General features: G+C 41.1%; 1 pseudogene; it reads left to right on the top strand.

The window, feature by feature from the left end:
• The first annotated feature begins 4,284 nt into the window (after positions 1-4,284).
• LOC126238195 (5S ribosomal RNA) lies at positions 4,285-4,401 on the top strand (annotated as a pseudogene).
• The last annotated feature ends 13,624 nt before the right edge of the window (positions 4,402-18,025 follow it).

Raw genomic sequence — 18,025 nt, forward strand, 5'->3', positions numbered from 1 at the left:
GTAGACGTTATGCCTATAAGGAAGACAATCCAACGTCCAAACAGTGAGCTAAGTAAAAACTTTGAATCTTAGTATATGGCTATGCCCTTCGATGGAACTCACTTCAAAATAATGACTAACGTCCGGTCTGAGAACAAATTATGAATGCGCAATGTTAAAGAGGCCTATTACAGTGTGTGTGTGTGTGTGTGTGTGTGTGTGTGTTATATGTGCGCGGCATTTCATGTTAGTTTCACGAATCTAAATATTACCAGAGTTGCTGTGCATTTCATAGTAATTAAAACTGCGATGCTCTTACTGTCTGTTTGGCCTTGTGTGTGATTAATAATTGTCAAAAAAAAATGGCTCTGAGCACTATGGGACTCAACTGCTGAGGTCATTAGTCCCCTAGAACTTAGAACTAGTTAAACCTAACTAACCTAAGGACATCACAAACATCCATGCCCGAGGCAGGATTCGAACCTGCGACCGTAGCGGTCTTGCGGTTCCAGACTGCAGCGCCTTTAACCGCACGGCCACTTCGGCCGGCAATAATTGTCAGTTAAAGTGTCAATATATGTATGTTTAGTAGATCTTCCTCAAAGTTAATGGCGGAATATTATTTATTATTACTGTTGTGACGAGAGCAGCGTGTTCTACTGTATGATGTAGCGATAACTAGCCCGAAAGCCAGACAGACAATGAGAGCTGCCACACGATGAGATTTTCTTCCATACATATCTCTAATTTTGAATTATGGAACTGATGGACACGCTATGTAACCACGATGGGACGAATCGAGGTGGGCTGACTGTATTGCAGCGTGTATAATTTTTTAACAGATTGCTGCTATATACAAGAGTTGTCTAGCGTTACACACTCACACGACAAATAAAAAACCACCTCCTACGACACTACTCCATCTTTAAAGCACCTATTACATTGTACATTCCTGATACTAGCTGGAAGAAAAATTACATTGTACGTTTTTTTTTCGAACAGAACACCTAACAGCTTCTGGAACCTTATTCGATACTGCTATCTGTCGTAGATAGCTACAGAGTTGTTAACGTCTGATATATCAACAATAATAAGTCGGTTTTGTTGTCCAGATTCACGTTGTGGCAGGCACTGGTGTGTAGTTTTCCCACAAAACCGCTCTCACAGGAGAGACCCCTATTTACACGGACATGCATTTACTCAGTTAAGCGAAAGATCAAACAGTCTCCAACCCTCCTCGTCACAGATATCAGCGAAATGTAATCACTCACGTTTGAACCTGGCTGAATTAAATGCACGGCATCCTCTCAGTAATGCCTTTGATCTCTTCCTGGTACTCAGCCAATTTCACTTGAGTGTAGAACTGCGAATGGGTGTGTGACGTTTATCTGTGTCCTGGCGAGGGCAGCGGCAGATGACAGGATAGACTTATGCCAGAGAACACAGCTGCAGCATTCTCAGACGCTGTCCATCTTCTCATTCGTCGACCCTTAGTACAGGGTTATCTGTTTCCACATCACCAACATGGACGAAATGTTAAATTTCGACCTTTCGTCCGTCAAGTCTTTCATTCCAGCGTCCTGTCACTAGAGTCGGCGTAATTTGAGATGGAGACTAAACCTAATCTGGGCAGACAGGGAAATAGACGGGCAGACTGGGAGAGGTATGCTTGTAAACTGGGAATGAAGATAAAAGAAAGCTGCAACAGACACACAGCTCAACTGAAACAGCACAGAAACTCTTTGTTCAGGTTCGATGAGATTATTCGCCTACTTTCAAAACATAACAATTTAGAAATTCTTCTACATTTAATGGAGAAAGCGCAGGATGTTCACATGTTCACATGCTGAGATGTAATACGCGTACGAATAACATTCGGTTGTGTAGCTTCCACCAGCATCATTGTCTCCACCAATAGCTTTGTTTTCAACACAAAAACATTTCTCGCTACCGTTCATGATTTATACTACAGGTCTCTCGGTAAGTTATACTCTTTATCGAGTGCGTCTTATTGCACTATCTCAACGCTCTCGCTTTTCACATACCTACGCGACAAATCTCCAAGATGGTTAACTATATAGTAATGGGAGTTGTTTTACGTAAGGAATTGCTACTAGTTTATTCAATTTTTATTCAAGCTTAATGTCACTAGTATTTTTTTTTGTTTTTCCTATTATATTAACACTTTTCCTACGTTATACTACCATCATAAAAGCTCCTAAGAAAGCCAAACGCTCATCTCATGCCCGTAACCTGGTAACTTGAGATTCCAAAAAGTTTTCAAGATGCTGTAACGTAGTTTTCGCCATTCACCAGTAGGCAAAGTGGCGAGTAGTTTACCATACTGTTAATATTTGTAACAGATTAAAGCTTTAGTTGAATCTTTCTGTCCATGACTGGTTATGGCTCCTATGCTACAATATATTTAAAATGAAGAAATGACTGCATACTCGAGCAATTTCTTATTTTCTTTGGGGACAAAATACGGTATTATGCAAATTCTTTAATGAGAACATTGTTAATGAAAGGAAGAAAATTTTTGTTGATTACATAGATGTCGGCAGATGTTCAAGAACAATGAATAGTGTAAGATGAAAAACAAAGGCCATTAATGTATCACATTATAAGGAAAGAGAGCTGCACAGAAAGATTATAAAAAGTACACATACGATATTAAAATGGGAAATATTCTGTCTAAAATTAATAATTCAATGAAAAAAATAAAATATTTATGTGATAGTCCACAGCGAAATTAGTAAAGCTAAGAAAGATTGGATTATTAGAGGAAAAAACGGAATGATACATGAAATTACACACACTGGAAGTATTTGTTATGATATCATTAGCATAATAAATGAAATTAGAGCCATCAGTTCACAATAAAAAGATTTTTGTTATATGTGATTGTAATATCGCAAATATTTTCAGTTAGTATTTGTAATAGCATCCTTAGCATGATAAATGAAATTATCAAAACCATTCTTGTATAATAAATAGTTGCACTTCGTTCCTGGACATGTGGAAGACATTTGACTGTATTCGTACTTACCACAACCTAAATTTTGTAGCAGTAAAGAAACAAATATTACATGTTTTATTTCATACTTAAGTAACAAGAAGCCAATATTCCTGTTAGGTGACTCCCAATATTAGGATGACAGTTTGTGTTCCTAATACGTGTCAATCACCGATGGTGTACCTAAGGGTTTGACACAACATCCATTATTAAAGCAGGAATGAACACAGCAAACAGCACGTGTCAACCATTATTTTATTGTAGATCTAGTTAGATTTCAGCTACAGTATAGCTATCACCAGTACAGTTAGTAGTGTGTCATATACTCAGAAAGCTTTTATAAGAACCTGTTGTCAGAAGGACATTAAACTGTCTATAATCAATGCACACGGAATTGAGCTATGGAAACTTTAAAGCAGCTTTAACACCATGTGCTTATACAAGCTTTATGGGTCTATTTGACTCGCTAGCTGCAATAAAATACAGATTGACATGTGATTGACTTCGCTAATCCTTGATTATAATCATTTCAGAGTTGCTGAGAACAATGATTCCTAGTGGAATCCAGCCTGATCCATTATTAATCTTCCCATGCTCAGACCTTAACGCATCTTATTTCAGTTCAGTGGAAATAATTCTTACTTTGCTATAATTTGATATTCAGAAACAGAAGGAAAAATAAATCAAATTTTCAGTAAATTAATTCACTTTTTCTGTGTAAGTCATACATGATGCAACAATCATTAGGATAATTGCGTGCAAGATGTTCTGTAACTTTCACAATGGTTGCATATAAGGAAAATTAATATTTAAAACAGAATCTTGAAAATTTTTTATGTGCCTATTGATCTGAATTAGAATTCAAAATCACATTTGTATGTTATGGATATTGTTATATATTCAAGTTGATTATATAATGGTAAGACAGAGATTTAGGAACCAGGTTTTAAATTGTAAGACATTTCCAGGGGCAGATGTGAACTCTGACCACAATCTATTGGTTATGACCCGTAGATTAAAACTGAAGAAACTGCAAAAAGGTGGGAATTTAAGGAGATGGGACCTGGATAAACTGAAAGAACCAGAGGTTGTACAGAGTTTCAGGAAGAGTATAAGGGAACAATTGACAGGAATGGGGGAAAGAAATACAGTAGAAGACGAATGGGTAGCTTTGAGGGATGAAGTAGTGAAGGCAGCAGAGGATCAAGTAGGTAAAAAGACGAGGGCTAGTAGAAATCCTTGGGTAACAGAAGAAATATTGAATTTAATTGATGAAAGGAGAAAATATGGGCAACGGCCTTGCCACAGTGGATACACCGGTTCCCGTGCGATCACCGAAGTTAAGCACTGTCGGGTGTGGCCGGCACTTGGATGGGTGACCATCCTGCCGCCATGCGCTGTTGCCATTTTTCGGGGTGCACTCAGCCTCGTGATGCCAATTGAGGAGCTACTCGACCGATTAGTAGCGGCTCCGGTCAATGAAAACCGTCTTAACGACCGGGAGAGCGGTGTGCTGACCCCATGCCCCTCCTATCCGCATCCTCGCCTGAGGATGATACGGCGGTCGGATGGTCCCGATGGGTCGCTTGCGGCCTGTAGACGGAGTTAGTAGTTTTTTAGTTAGAAAGGAGAAAATATAAAAATGCAGTAAATGAAGCAGGCAAAAAGGAATACAAACGTCTCAAAAATGAGATCGACAGGAAGTGCAAAATGGCTAAGCAGGGATGGCTAGAGGACAAATGTAAGGATGTACAGGCTTATCTCACTAGGGGTAAGATAGATACTGCCTACAGGAAAATTAAAGAGACCTTTGGAGATAAGAGAACCACTTGTATGAACATCAAGAGCTCAGATGGAAACACAGTTCTAAGCAAAGAAGGGAAAGCAGAAAGGTGGAAGGAGTATACAGAGGGTCTATACAAGGGCGATGAACTTGAGGACAATATTATGGAAATGGAAGAGGATGTAGATGAAGATGAAATGGGAGATACGATACTGCGTGAAGAGTTTGACAGAGCACTGAAAGACCTGAGTCGAAACAAGGCCCCCGGAGTAGACAACATTCCATTGGAGCTACTGACGGCCTTGGGAGAGCCAGTCCTGACAAAACTCTACCATCTGGTGAGCAAGATGTATGAAACAGGCGAAATACCCTCAGACTTCAAAAAGAATATAATAATTCCAATCCCAAAGAAAGCAGGTGTGGATAGATGTGAGAATTACCGAACAATCAGTTTAATAAGCCACAGCTGCAAAATACTAACACGAATTCTTTACAGACGAATGGAAAAACTAGTAGAAGCCGACCTCGGGGAAGATCAGTTTGGATTCCGTAGAAATACTGGAACACGTGAGGCAATACTGACCTTACGACTTATCTTAGAAGAAAGATTAAGGAAAGGCAAACCTACGTTTCTAGCATTTGTAGATTTAGAGAAAGCTTTTGACAATGTTGACTGGAATACTCTCTTTCAAATTCTAAAGGTGGCAGGGGTAAAATACAGGGAGCGAAAGGCTATTTACAATTTGTACAGAACCCAGATGGCAGTTATAAGAGTCGAGGGACATGAAAGGGAAGCAGTGGTTGGGAAGGGAGTAAGACAGGGTTGTAGCCTCTCCCCGATGTTATTCAATCTGTATATTGAGCAAGCAGTAAAGGAAACAAAAGAAAAATTCGGAATAGGTATTAAAATCCAGGGAGAAGAAATAAAAACCTTGAGGTTCGCCGATGACATTGTAATTCTGTCAGAGACAGCAAAGGACTTGGAAGAGCAGTTGAACGGAATGGATGGTGTCTTGAAGGGAGGATATAAGATGAACATCAACAAAAGCAAAACGAGGATAATGGAATGTAGTCGAATTAAGTTGGGTGATGTTGAGGGTATTAGATTAGGAAATGAGACACTTAAAGTAGTAAAGGAGTTTTGCTATTTGGGGAGCAAAATAACTGATGATGGTAGAAGTAGAGAGGATATAAAATGTAGACTGGCAATGGCAAGGAAAGCGTTTCTGAAGAAGAGAAATTTGTTAACATCGAATATAGATTTAAGTGTCAGGAAGTCATTTCTGAAAGTATTTGTATGGAGTGTAGCCATGTATGGAAGTGAAACATGGACGGTAAATAGTTTGGACAAGAAGAGAATAGAAGCTTTCGAAATGTGGTGCTACAGAAGAATGCTGAAGATTAGATGGGTAGATCACATAACTAATGAGGAGGTACTGAATAGGATTGGGGAGAAGAGGAGTTTGTGGCACAACTTGACCAGAAGAAGGGATCGGTTGGTAGGACATGTTCTGAGGCATCAAGGGATCACCAATTTAGTATTGGAGGGCAGCGTGGAGGGTAAAAATCGTAGGGGGAGACCAAGAGATGAATACACTAAGCAGATTCAAAAGGATGTAGGTTGCAGTAGGTACTGGGAGATGAAGAAGCTTGCACAGGATAGAGTAGCATGGAGAGCTGCATCAAACCAGTCTCAGGACTGAAGACCACAACAACAACAACATTCAAGTTGAAAAACAATTTACTGGCTATGACTGCTGTATTTCCGATTAAAGGCCAGAAACTTTTGCTTTGCATAGTTGCATTCAGTCACTGATATGTAACAATGTCCTAGTGCACTTCTGTATGATATTTGTGCTTTAAAACTTGTTATGAGTCTTATTTATGGTCTATATTTTCAACTTTTAAACAGACAGTCGTTTAAGCAACTAGATCAAATGACAACTGTTATAAATTACGACAGTTTTCGTAGATAACTGCTTTGAAATACTTTGAAAGTATTTGAAATTTGAAACTAATTTGTTATAGTACTGGAGCAAAAAAAGATATCTACTACTCATACCCTAACCGCTTTTTATTCTTAGAAACTGGAAAACCTTGCGGTATTCAAGACATTCACATCACCTCTAGTGAATTAAAACTACTGATAGACAATAAGAACAAGTTTAGAATTAAGTTTAAATACAGGTTATCTGAGAAAACCTCTCAAACAGAGAAAAAATTGAAATGAGTCTGTTGAGTGCCAATAGCTAATAATTTTCATCATATATTACATAAACAAGAATTAAATATTGCATAAGCATAGATTTTATATAATTTCGCATTATAACCACTATGTAAAGTTTAAAAAGTATTTTTGCTAATGAAACATAGAATTCTTACACAGTAGTGAGAAGTCGCACATCATAGCATGATATCTCCAACATTTTGAATCTTAATCTGAAAATAGCTGTCTGACAATGATCACTTTAGGAGAAATACAGACTCACTATATCCTTTCAAAAGATTTCTAAGCTTTTCTGTTGACATCAGAAATTAAATATGACTGACTAGTGGTCCACTATCTGTTGCTTTCAGCAAATAGAAAGAAGAGCTGCAACAGCAAGACATGATTCGTCAAAAACATTAATGACAAGAATAAACAATGTTGGATGAAGTTGTATTAACCTTCTAGTAGTAAAACTATAATGTTTATTAGCTTCAATTTCTTGTTATTAGTATGTCATTATTCCTGTGCAATATATCCAAGTCTTCTTCCTTGTATAATATAGTAAATTTCAAATTACAAGCATATTATTGTTCGGATTACCTTTTTTAGTTAATGTAAGAAACTATATTTTTAGAATAGTTCTGGCCATAAATCGATTTGCTTGTGAATACTGATGTTATTCACATACTTTTCATACAAACACCATTCCCTAGGTATATTTCTAAATTTCTAAAATCACTGGGTGAAGTGGCATCAAAACGACTACTCACGTTGGTATGTAGAATATTGAGACTGGCTATATATCATCAGACTTTCGGAAAAACATCATCCACACTGTTCCTAAGATAGCAAGAGCCGACAGGCGCGATAATTATCGCACCATCAGCTTAACAGCCCGGGCATCCAAGATGCAGACAAGAATAATATACAGAAGACTGGAAAAGAAAACTGAGGGTCTCTTAGATGATGATCAGTTTGGTTTTTAGGAAAGGTAAAGGCACTAGAGAGGCATTTCTGACGTTATGGATGATAATAGAAGCAAGATTGAGGGAAAAGCTTTCGACAATGTAAAATGGTGCAACATGTTCGAAATTCTGAGAAAAATAGATGTACGATATAGGGAAAGACGGGTAATATGCAATACGTGCAAGAGAGAACGACTTGCTCTGATTATATAGGGTATAAGGCAGGGATGCAGTGTTTCGCCCCTACTGTTCAATCTGTAGGTCGAAGAAGATAAGACGGAAGTAAAGGAAAGGTTCAAGATTGTGATTAAAATTCAAGGTGAAAAGATATCAACGATAACGTTCACTGATGGCATTTCTATCCTCAGTGAAAATTAAGAAGAGCTACAGAATCTGCTGAATGGAATGTACAGTCTAATAAGAACAGAATATGGACTTAGAGTAAGTCGGAGAAAGACTAAAGTAATAATAAGTAGCAGAGTCCGCCCAGATAGATGAGTGGTCAGCACGACAAACTGTCATACCAAGAGGCCCAGGTTCGATTCCTGGCTGGGTCGGAGATTTTCTCCGCTCAGGGATTGGGCGTTGTGTTGTCCTGATCACCATCATCTCATCCCCATCGGCACGCAAGTCGCCGATGTGGCGTCAACTCGAAAGACTTGCACCAGGCGACCAGTCTAATCTACGGGAGGCCCTAGCCACACGACATTTCCATTTCCATAAGTAGCGGAAATGAGAGCAGAGATAAACTTAACATCAAAATTGAGGATCACAAACCAAACGAAGTCAAGGAATTCTGCCACCTAGGTAGCAAAATAATCCATGATGGACGGAGCAAGGAGGACATAAAAAGTAGACTAGCACTTGCAAAAAGAGCATTTCCGACCAAGACAAGTCTACTGGTATCAAACACAGGCCTTAATTTGAGGCAGAAATTTCTGAGAATGTACGTTCGGACTACAGCATTGTCTGGTAGTGAATCATGGACTATGGGAAAACCGGAACAGAGGAGAATAGAAGAGTTTGAGATGTGGTGGTAGAAGAGAATGTTGAAAGTCATGTGGGCTGATGAGGTAAGGAATGAGGATGTTTTCTGCAGAATCGGCGAGGAGAGGAATATACGGAAAACACTGTCAAGAGGAGGGGTCGGATGATAGAAGATCTGTTAAGACATCAGCAAATAACTTGCATGATACAACGTTCACAAAAATAATATTGCAACACTTGCACTTATTTTTTACTGCACATTGTCTGATGTGTTGGATATGCTATATATACAAAACAATAGTATTTTGCGTTAATTTAACCAATAGTTACATATGAGCATATTTTTTAAAAATAACCCATCAGGTTCAGTGAGAACCTCCAGCGCTCAGGCGCTTTGGTGAAAATCATAGGATTTTATAACTATTGAGTTGGGCGGCACCCAGGCAAGGGTACTTTTGTACCACTTAGCGCGTCCCACCCCTCACGCCACCTCCTAACGCAGCCTGTAGCATGTGGCAACAAAATGAACATGAAATAAAGTTGTCAGATTATAAAAAGCAGAGGGCCTTGTACGGCGGGACAAACTCTAAGACAAGAGAAAATTCACGCAGTAGTAGTTTTCCTGCACAATTTGCTCAAATGGCTCTGAGCACTATGCGACTTCACTTCTGAGGTCATCAGACGCCTATAACTTAGAACTAATTAAACCTAACTAACCTAAGGACATCACACACATCCATGCCCGAGGCAGGATTAGAACCTGCGACCGCAGAGGTCGCTCGGTTCCAGACTGTAGCGCCCAGAACCGCACGGCCACTCCGCACAGTTCGTAACAGCTTAGTGCACACTATTAGTTAAAGCAGCGGCTGAGTAGTATAAGTGGTTCTGCATCACTAAAGGTTCTCCTTCAAAGTGGCAATTGTGAAAGCCGATGTGTGAATTAATTAATTAATTGCTTCGTCTTTGATAACCTCGCTGCCGTCGACACGCCAACAGCCGCAGGCATCCTCTTCTTGCTTGCGCTGTCTTCGATTGCCAGAGCCAAAGCTGTAACTCAGAAGCTTCTACACAGTTTTGTCGGCCGGTCACAAATTAAAATAATTGCCATGCTGATGGTGGAATTTATTTTGTGAAATGTAAATTCACAGGCAGTCAAAGATAACAGGAAAATAAAAAGTGGGCAAATAATTGATACCGTCAACGACCCTATTATTCACTCTGTACTCCGCATTTTCCCCGCGGTCGCCAGCCAATTATGCCTCACGAGTTCTACGTAAAGAGCGATGAGTATTGGACGGTTCTGCTAAAATTAATTAGGTGTCGAATGGGAAGTATTTTCACATATTAACAGGTCAACGAGTGTAATAAGCGTCGGAACCACACATCACATAGAATATTCTCGGGAATAATGTTTTGAGGGTGTATAAGTACGTTCACTAACTGATAACTACTCTACAGTGGAATACGAAATTAGCGAGCAGAGTAATAAACTCTTCATCAATTCCAGAAAGTTTCATAAACGTTCCTGGTGAAACAGAAAGAAAAGAATAATCCACCTGGCGTTCACGGAATTCCAATCTGGATTCACAGAAGCCACCCTACAATATTGGTCCCTTTCTTAGTCTGGATTTCTCACGAATTTCTCACACACCCTAAGCAGACCCAAGTGCCCAAAACACAGTGAGCGCTCGCAAAAATAAGAAGGAAAAATAACGGATGAGCAAAATTATAAACCAGAATCCCTTACGTCAACATGCTGCACGGTCCTTGAACACATCCTGTCTACAATAAAATGAGTTTGCTAGAGAGTTAAAAAAGTTGTAGTCCATAAACCAGCTCAGGTTTGGGAATCGTTCTCGTGTGAAACTCAGCTCGCCCTTTTCACACTGAACTAAGTATGTATTTCAATAGGCAGGTCTTATATCGGATAGCGCTCGATATTGTGTTGCACTGCAACAAATATCCAAACATCCAGTATATTCTCAAATATGTGACTGGTCCAAAGACTTTGAAGATATACATATCATTCTGATTGGTCAGCGTTCGCAAAAGACAAAGGTACGTTACGAATGCTCCACAGAAGTTTGGGTGATTCATTCATTGTGTTCCGTACACCCACACAAGAAGGAGAAACTTTAGAGACTGAACGAATCAAGAGCTACATTAATAAAATACACTCGTGGTCATAAAAAGAGCTGCACCAAGAAGTACCGAGCCGATCCACAACAAACTTGGCGGGGCTGTTGCTCACCATCAACTATGCCAACGATTACTTTTGCACAGTCGGCCACACATTTGAGGAGCACGGGTCGAGCCGTGATGTAGTGCGCATCTGCTGACATAAGAGGGTCCCAAACGGCTGCGCCGGCCAATACAACAGCGAGTAGCGATAAGAAGATATCTCCTGAACACGCAATACGTCCTGGCGATACATTTCACGGTAAACTGCCCAGCTGGGTTAGCTCACTTCTTGGTGCTTCGTGGATTCTCAAGTGCTTCCTTCGAAGACCTGGCTGCAAATTTAGTTGCAGTCAAGTCTACGAAGGAACCATTTGAGAATTCACGACATTCAGAAGAAGATGGCCCAAGTAGGCTTATATCGACAATGTCTGAGAAGTGCATATGGGGCATGAAGATAGCATATTGAATTGCTGAAACTGGTAGCGAAAATAAAATAACTTGTGTGTTAGAGCGTGTTTATGGTCCAACCGTAGGAATATTTATTTAATTTCATGTTATTTAAATGTAAATCCAGTATTTTGTATGTATTTCAATATGTTTGTGAGTGTGTGTTGCCTTGGAGAAATGGCGGGAGGGCTCTAGCCAATCACAGCGCTCGTTAATGGGGAGAGTGGGTGGAAGTGGGAGAGGAGTGCTGGACAGGACACAAGGAGTGCTGGACGGGAACCAGCGACGTATGGTCGTGGGAAAGACTTGGAGAGTGTTGAGCAGTTCGCGCGTGGTCGCGGGAGATAGAAATATGTCGTAGCGTCGACTTGTGCACTTGTGAGATTTCCGTGGCTTCTGCAGTGAAGACGTAGTATGCGTTTAGAAGTGAATATCTCGCGAGCTGCGGTGTTGCTCATAACTAATTAGGTGAAGTAGGAATCTATTGTTTCCCTGTTATTCAACTTATATTTTATTCAATTGCTGGACCATCGACACCAATAAGTGTTTTGCAGTAATAAACGGCATTCTTAAAGGTACTTCTGCTATCGTACTCAGCATTTAAAGTCTTTAAAAACAGTACCTGCAGATTTTATTTAATTGCAATCTTTCATTTGTAAATTTCTATGTTACATTCAGAATTCGCAATTTCCGAGTGATAGGAACCTTTGACAATTCCATTCATATGTATATTCATATTGTATACTGTAGACTCATCAGTATCTGGCTTGTAATGTGGCAACTACGTATCCCAGCCCCTAGACAACGAAACAAGCCAAAACTTTTAATACTTCAACTCTGAGTCAGAGGGAACGTAGTTGAGGGCCACCATCATTTGTTTTTATTATTGAAAGCCCGCAGTACCCATGTAGATGTAGACAGGCATTGTGGCATGGTGTGGTAATCAATAAACTGAACCCCGTCACCTTTCCTTAAGTTTCTGCCCTAAGTACAAGGATAAAACTTGTTCCAACACACTAAAAGCGGCTACAGGGCTGGTCCAAAAATCATAATAGAAGGTAAGCGATGGTCGTGCAAAAAGACAACATGCAAGAACATAAGCCTATTTTACTGAATACAAATATGAATGACATTTAATATGAATATGAGTGACAAGATGCTCGAAATATCTACTGTCTCCGGTCACAGTTGTATACAATCGGTTCCGAACCTCTGTCATAAAGCGTTGTAGTGTGATGGACTCATGTGCTTAATCTCCGGTTTCATGTCCTCCAGCGGCTTATGGGGGATTCATATAGATTCTTTCCTTGATGTAGCCCCATCAGAAAAAGTCGCACGGATTGAGGTCCGGACTGTAGGGGAGTCGCTCCATCTCTTCGCCCGTGAACTTCTCTGCGTCCAATGCAATCAAAAGCTCACCAAACGTTATTTCAAGTCACAAAAATGGCTCTGAGCACTATGCGACTTAGCTTCTGAGGTCATCAGTCGCCTAGAACTTAGAACAAATTAAACCTAACTAACCTAAGGACATCACACACATCCATGCCCGAGGCAGGATTCGAATCTGCGACCGTAGCGGTGGCTCGGTTCCAGACTGAAGCGCCTAGAACTGCACGGCCACTCCGGCCGGCTTTCAAGTCACGTGAAGAAGTCAGCAATTCTATGAGGTCGAGCCCCATCTTGCATGAACCAGTACGGCCAGTCTTGTTGAGACAGCCCGCTTCTGGGCCAAAGTGGCGCTCCAGTAACTCTCGATACTTCACTCCTGTGACCTTACCGTCGATGAATATCGGACCAATGATCCGGTGTCGTGGCACACGACACCGTGATCCTTTGTGGATGCAGTTGCGAGACGACACTGAGACGAGGATTCTCCGTACCCCAGTGGTGCCAGGTTCGTTTGTTCACACACCCATTCAACTGAAAATGGACCTTGGCACTAAAACAGGTCTTGTGTTCACTGATGGTACCACTTTTAAGTTCGATCATGTGGTTTGCGAAATATCTCCACCGCACAGTGTCCCTCTCCTTGAGTCGATGGCACATTTAGATATTGTAGTGACACAACCCAACCGCTTTCGTTAGCCTTTGTAATGATGTTTTGGATAAACTTAACTGTTGGGACGCCTGTCGAGTGGATGTCGTTGGTTGATCCTCAAAGAATGAGCGGACTCGCTCACTGTTGTCATCAGCAACGACTGTGGATTTTCGAGCCGAAACATTGCTTCTTGAATCCCAAACACTACCGGTAGGTTAAAATCTGGCCATCAACCTGTCAACAATGAAAATCAGAGTGAGATGAGGACCAGAACATCGACCATCTGATGGCTTCAAGATCACTGCGACTTTCGAGTACTGTAACTTACCGTGCGGTAGCCTCTTCACTACTAAGTGTCCTTTTCCTTTCGAATTCTGACAAATATGCCCGTCGAACAGTGACATTACTGCACTTATTCTCATAAGATTTTCTTACGATAAATATACACTCATCCAAGGTCAGTGATCCCATACTGCTTCTTCTTTATTTCTAGTAAACAGACTTTCACTTGGAATGCAATATTTGTGCTACTGCAATATGGAAAAATTGTATTTATATCAATACGAGTGAAATCAGGACGTTAACACATTTTCAATCGTGTTTTTTTGGAGTACCCTGTACCTTCATGTTGAAGGTTCACAAGCATCAGTGTCCTCCACTGTATCCTCCACAATGGAGTCAGCTCCAAATGAAGGTAGCGCGAGACTGAAACAACCTCTTTCTAAAACTCTAAACAACTTGAATGAGGAAAAGCGATCTTATTAAGTTTCTCCTAAGCACTGTCCGCCCCAATAGCTGAGTGGTCAGCGTGTCGGATCGCCGTCCTATTGGCCCGGGTTGCGTTCCCGGCTGGGTCGGGGAATTTTCTCCGCTCAGGGGCTGGGTGCTGTGTTGTCTTCGTCATCATTTCATCTCCATTCGTAGCGTAGGTCGCCCAATGTGGCGTCGAATGTAATAAGACCTGCACCACGGCGGCCGGACCTGCCCCACAAGGGGCCTCCTGACCAATGACTCCAAAGGCTCATTTCCATTTTTCTAAGCACTGACTTTTCCTGGAGGCAGTGAACGTCTCCACCACTATCGAACGAAGGAATCGTCAGGTAATATAAAAGTGTTCCGGGTACGGTGACGCATCATATTGTAAAATGACCATCACTAGAAAAAACCGGTGTTTCGGCCACGATCACAGTGGACTACTTGTGGGACTATTGGTGTACGTTGTTGTCCAGGGTCCATTATATTTCGTCACGACTGTTCTAGTGAGCATGAAATTATGTCACAATCCTAAAACTGTTGACAATATGGGTCTCCTGCATCTATCTTGAGGAGCTTAACGCATCCTGGGCCAAGCAGGTGTTGTAGAAGACATACTGAACACGAACACGGCAAAAATGTTTACTAATTAGGTTCAGCGACACTCTTCACATACAGTAAGAATGCTGCTGACTGCGCTTTATCGATGTCCTGCCAATCTTGCGTTCGTATACTCGTTCCCGGCGATTAACTGCCGCTGCGCTATCCACCTGCCGCATAAGTGAAACAAGAGTGCACACCATATTCTCCGATGACTGTCAGTCACGGCACATACTATAGGAGGCATTCAGGAAACGAATTTCTATAAAGTTTCCCACTCCTTTCGCCACATAAGGCCAACGGTATCAACGGTTTTTAAATTGTGACGTAATGTCATTCTCAGTAAAGGAGCGTCCTAGAAAACAAGATATGAGACGTAATTGCAGTTTTATTTGTGAATACACTTTTCTCACTGCGGCATTAGCTATCGTCTGCTAAATCAATCAGAGAAGTTTGTATCTGAATGGGGTAGCCCTCAGTGGTAAGGTTGATGACGTTGTTAATAGCTGATGTAAGAGGTTTTAAGGTCAAGTTACGGGACAGGGAGAATATGACGGGAGCACACATTGGATTTCTGGTCGATGGATGCTACCACTATGGTGGCTGCCCTCTGTGTGCTGAATGTGCTAAAAGGGTACAGACGCTTTCCGAGTGACACGATGTATGATATTTTGTAACACTCTTAGGACAGAATAGTGATATCTCGAGTTATGCTTTTGATATAAGATTCGTGATTAGCCGATCGTTGGCTTGATAACTGCTTCACGGTAGCCACGTTGACCTTAGCACTTGGGCCACTCTATTTGGGCCTTTATTTCGACCTCATACGAGAACTTATCGTGTTAATTATTATGTGGAGTCAGATTTTCATTCTAAGCACCCACTGGTATCTGATATGTTTCAATATTTAACGGACGGCCAGTGAGTTCTCGTCAAGTACGTGCTCAGGAAGTTGATGTCTCAACCCTTTCCTTCTGAGAATCTAAACGTGTTGATGTAAAAAAGACTTTCGACGAATACATGTGATGCTGTATTACCATGGGTTCTGCAATGTATGCTTGCCTGCTTGTGGTCGTTACTGAAGTGTTGTTCTAAAGAGGCATGCACTACAAACTTATAATGTAAATGAACCTTGTAACCAGATATTTGTCCAAGTTCCATTATAAAAGTGATACTGAAATAAAATTTTGATTTATTTCACTTTACGGCTCCACACTTCCCGTTTACCAGCGGAAAACTACCTGGCACAAATCACCGCAATTGCATTGTATAGTAGCATGATTTTTTTCAGGTGCGGATTCAGACGATTAAAAAATTGGGACAAATATTTTTAGAGTAAGTAGTAACCATCAATACAAAAAAAAGTCCAGTAAACATGGGCTCTGAAATGCGTACCTTAAGAGCTATTAATATTTGTTCTAGATGAAGATGTGTGTTTCACAGTAGCGAAGATGAAGAAGAGCTCATAGCTCTTAAATTATGCAGTGTAGAACCTACTTTATTGGACATTTTTTCTTGTTTTCATGGTTACTGCCACCTCTCAAAATATGTGTCACTTTTTTTAACACCCTGTATCTCAGGTAATATTGCAGGTCAGAAAAGCCCTTCCGTTGCGCAGGCAACAGCTTCTCTTGTGTGTTTCAGTGTCACGGAACATATATTCAGTTCATCATACGTTTCAGTGTAGATCCACTAACAGTTAAGGGGAGTTGCAACGCCCTATCCCGACAATGTTAACTTTAGTGACTTGGCTTCCCTGTATTTCAGGAACCACGGTAGCCATTGACATGAAACTGGTACAGGACATTAAACTGTATGTTCTGAGTCTACTGAACCACAAAAATTGCATTTCAGCCACTGCTTTCGGAAATCTCGTTCACGAGAGAGATATCCGCATCAAACCATACAACAAATCAGCGGTGGCAGAACATCAGGAACAGTGCAGAATGAAGATCGAATTTCAAGAGGCCCGCGTACTGGCGGAGCAGCCGTTTAGTTTGAGGAGGAAGATTAGAGAGACTATAGAAACAGCCAAGCGACCCGACAATATGAATAGAGAAGACGGGCACCGACTTCCAGCGTCTTGGCTGCCAGCAGTGACAGCTTTGCGGAAGGACAGCTCTCGCAGAGCAACAGGCGCGCGCTAGGCCACAGCGGCGGAGGGTAAACAGGGAGAGCTGACGCGCCCTAGTCGATACTAGGCAGTTAGTAAACAACGCTACGTTGTAGTCGCCGCTTAGTCTCCTATTCGCCGATTTCCACCAAAGGCAAGCAGTAAAGGAAACTCCAATGGGCAACTCATATTTCCGACAGTAACAAGACGCATAAAATACCTGACGGCTTACCAGAGAGAACATCATCATTGTTGATAAAGAACGTCCGTCCTCAGAGACCAAAAACAGGAAAAGTTAACGTAATATTGGTAAACTGCAGGAGTATCCAGGGCAAGGTTCCTGAATTAGTATCGCTTATTGAAGGAAATAGTGCGCATATAGTATTAGGAACGGAAAGTTGGTTAAAACCGGAAGTGAACAGTAACGAAATCCTAGACACAGAATGGAATATATACCGCAAGGATAGGATAAACGCCAATGGTGGAGGAGTATTTATAGCAGTAAAGAATTCAATAATATCCAGTGAAGGTATTAGCGAATGCGAATGTGAAATAATCTGGGTTAAGTTAAGTATCAAAGGTGGGTCAGATATGATAGTCGGATGCTTCTATAGACCACCTGCATCAGCAACCGTAGTAGTTGAGCGCCTCAGAGAGAACCTGCAGAACGTCGTGAAGAAGTTTCGTGATCATACTATTGTAATAGGGGGAGACTTCAATCTACCAGGTATAGAATGGGATAGTCACACAATCAGAACTGGAGCCAGGGACAGAGACTCTTGTGACATTATCCTGACTGCCTTGTCCGAGAATTACTTCGAGCAGATAGTTAGAGAACCAACTCGTGAAGCTAACGTTTTAGACCTCATAGCAACAAATAGACCGGAACTTTTCGACTCCGTGAATGTAGAAGAGGGTATCAGTGATCATAAGTCAGTGGTTGCAACAATGACT

Source organism: Schistocerca nitens, chromosome 2, assembly GCF_023898315.1.
Source record: "Schistocerca nitens isolate TAMUIC-IGC-003100 chromosome 2, iqSchNite1.1, whole genome shotgun sequence".
Taxonomy (NCBI): domain Eukaryota; kingdom Metazoa; phylum Arthropoda; class Insecta; order Orthoptera; family Acrididae; genus Schistocerca; species Schistocerca nitens.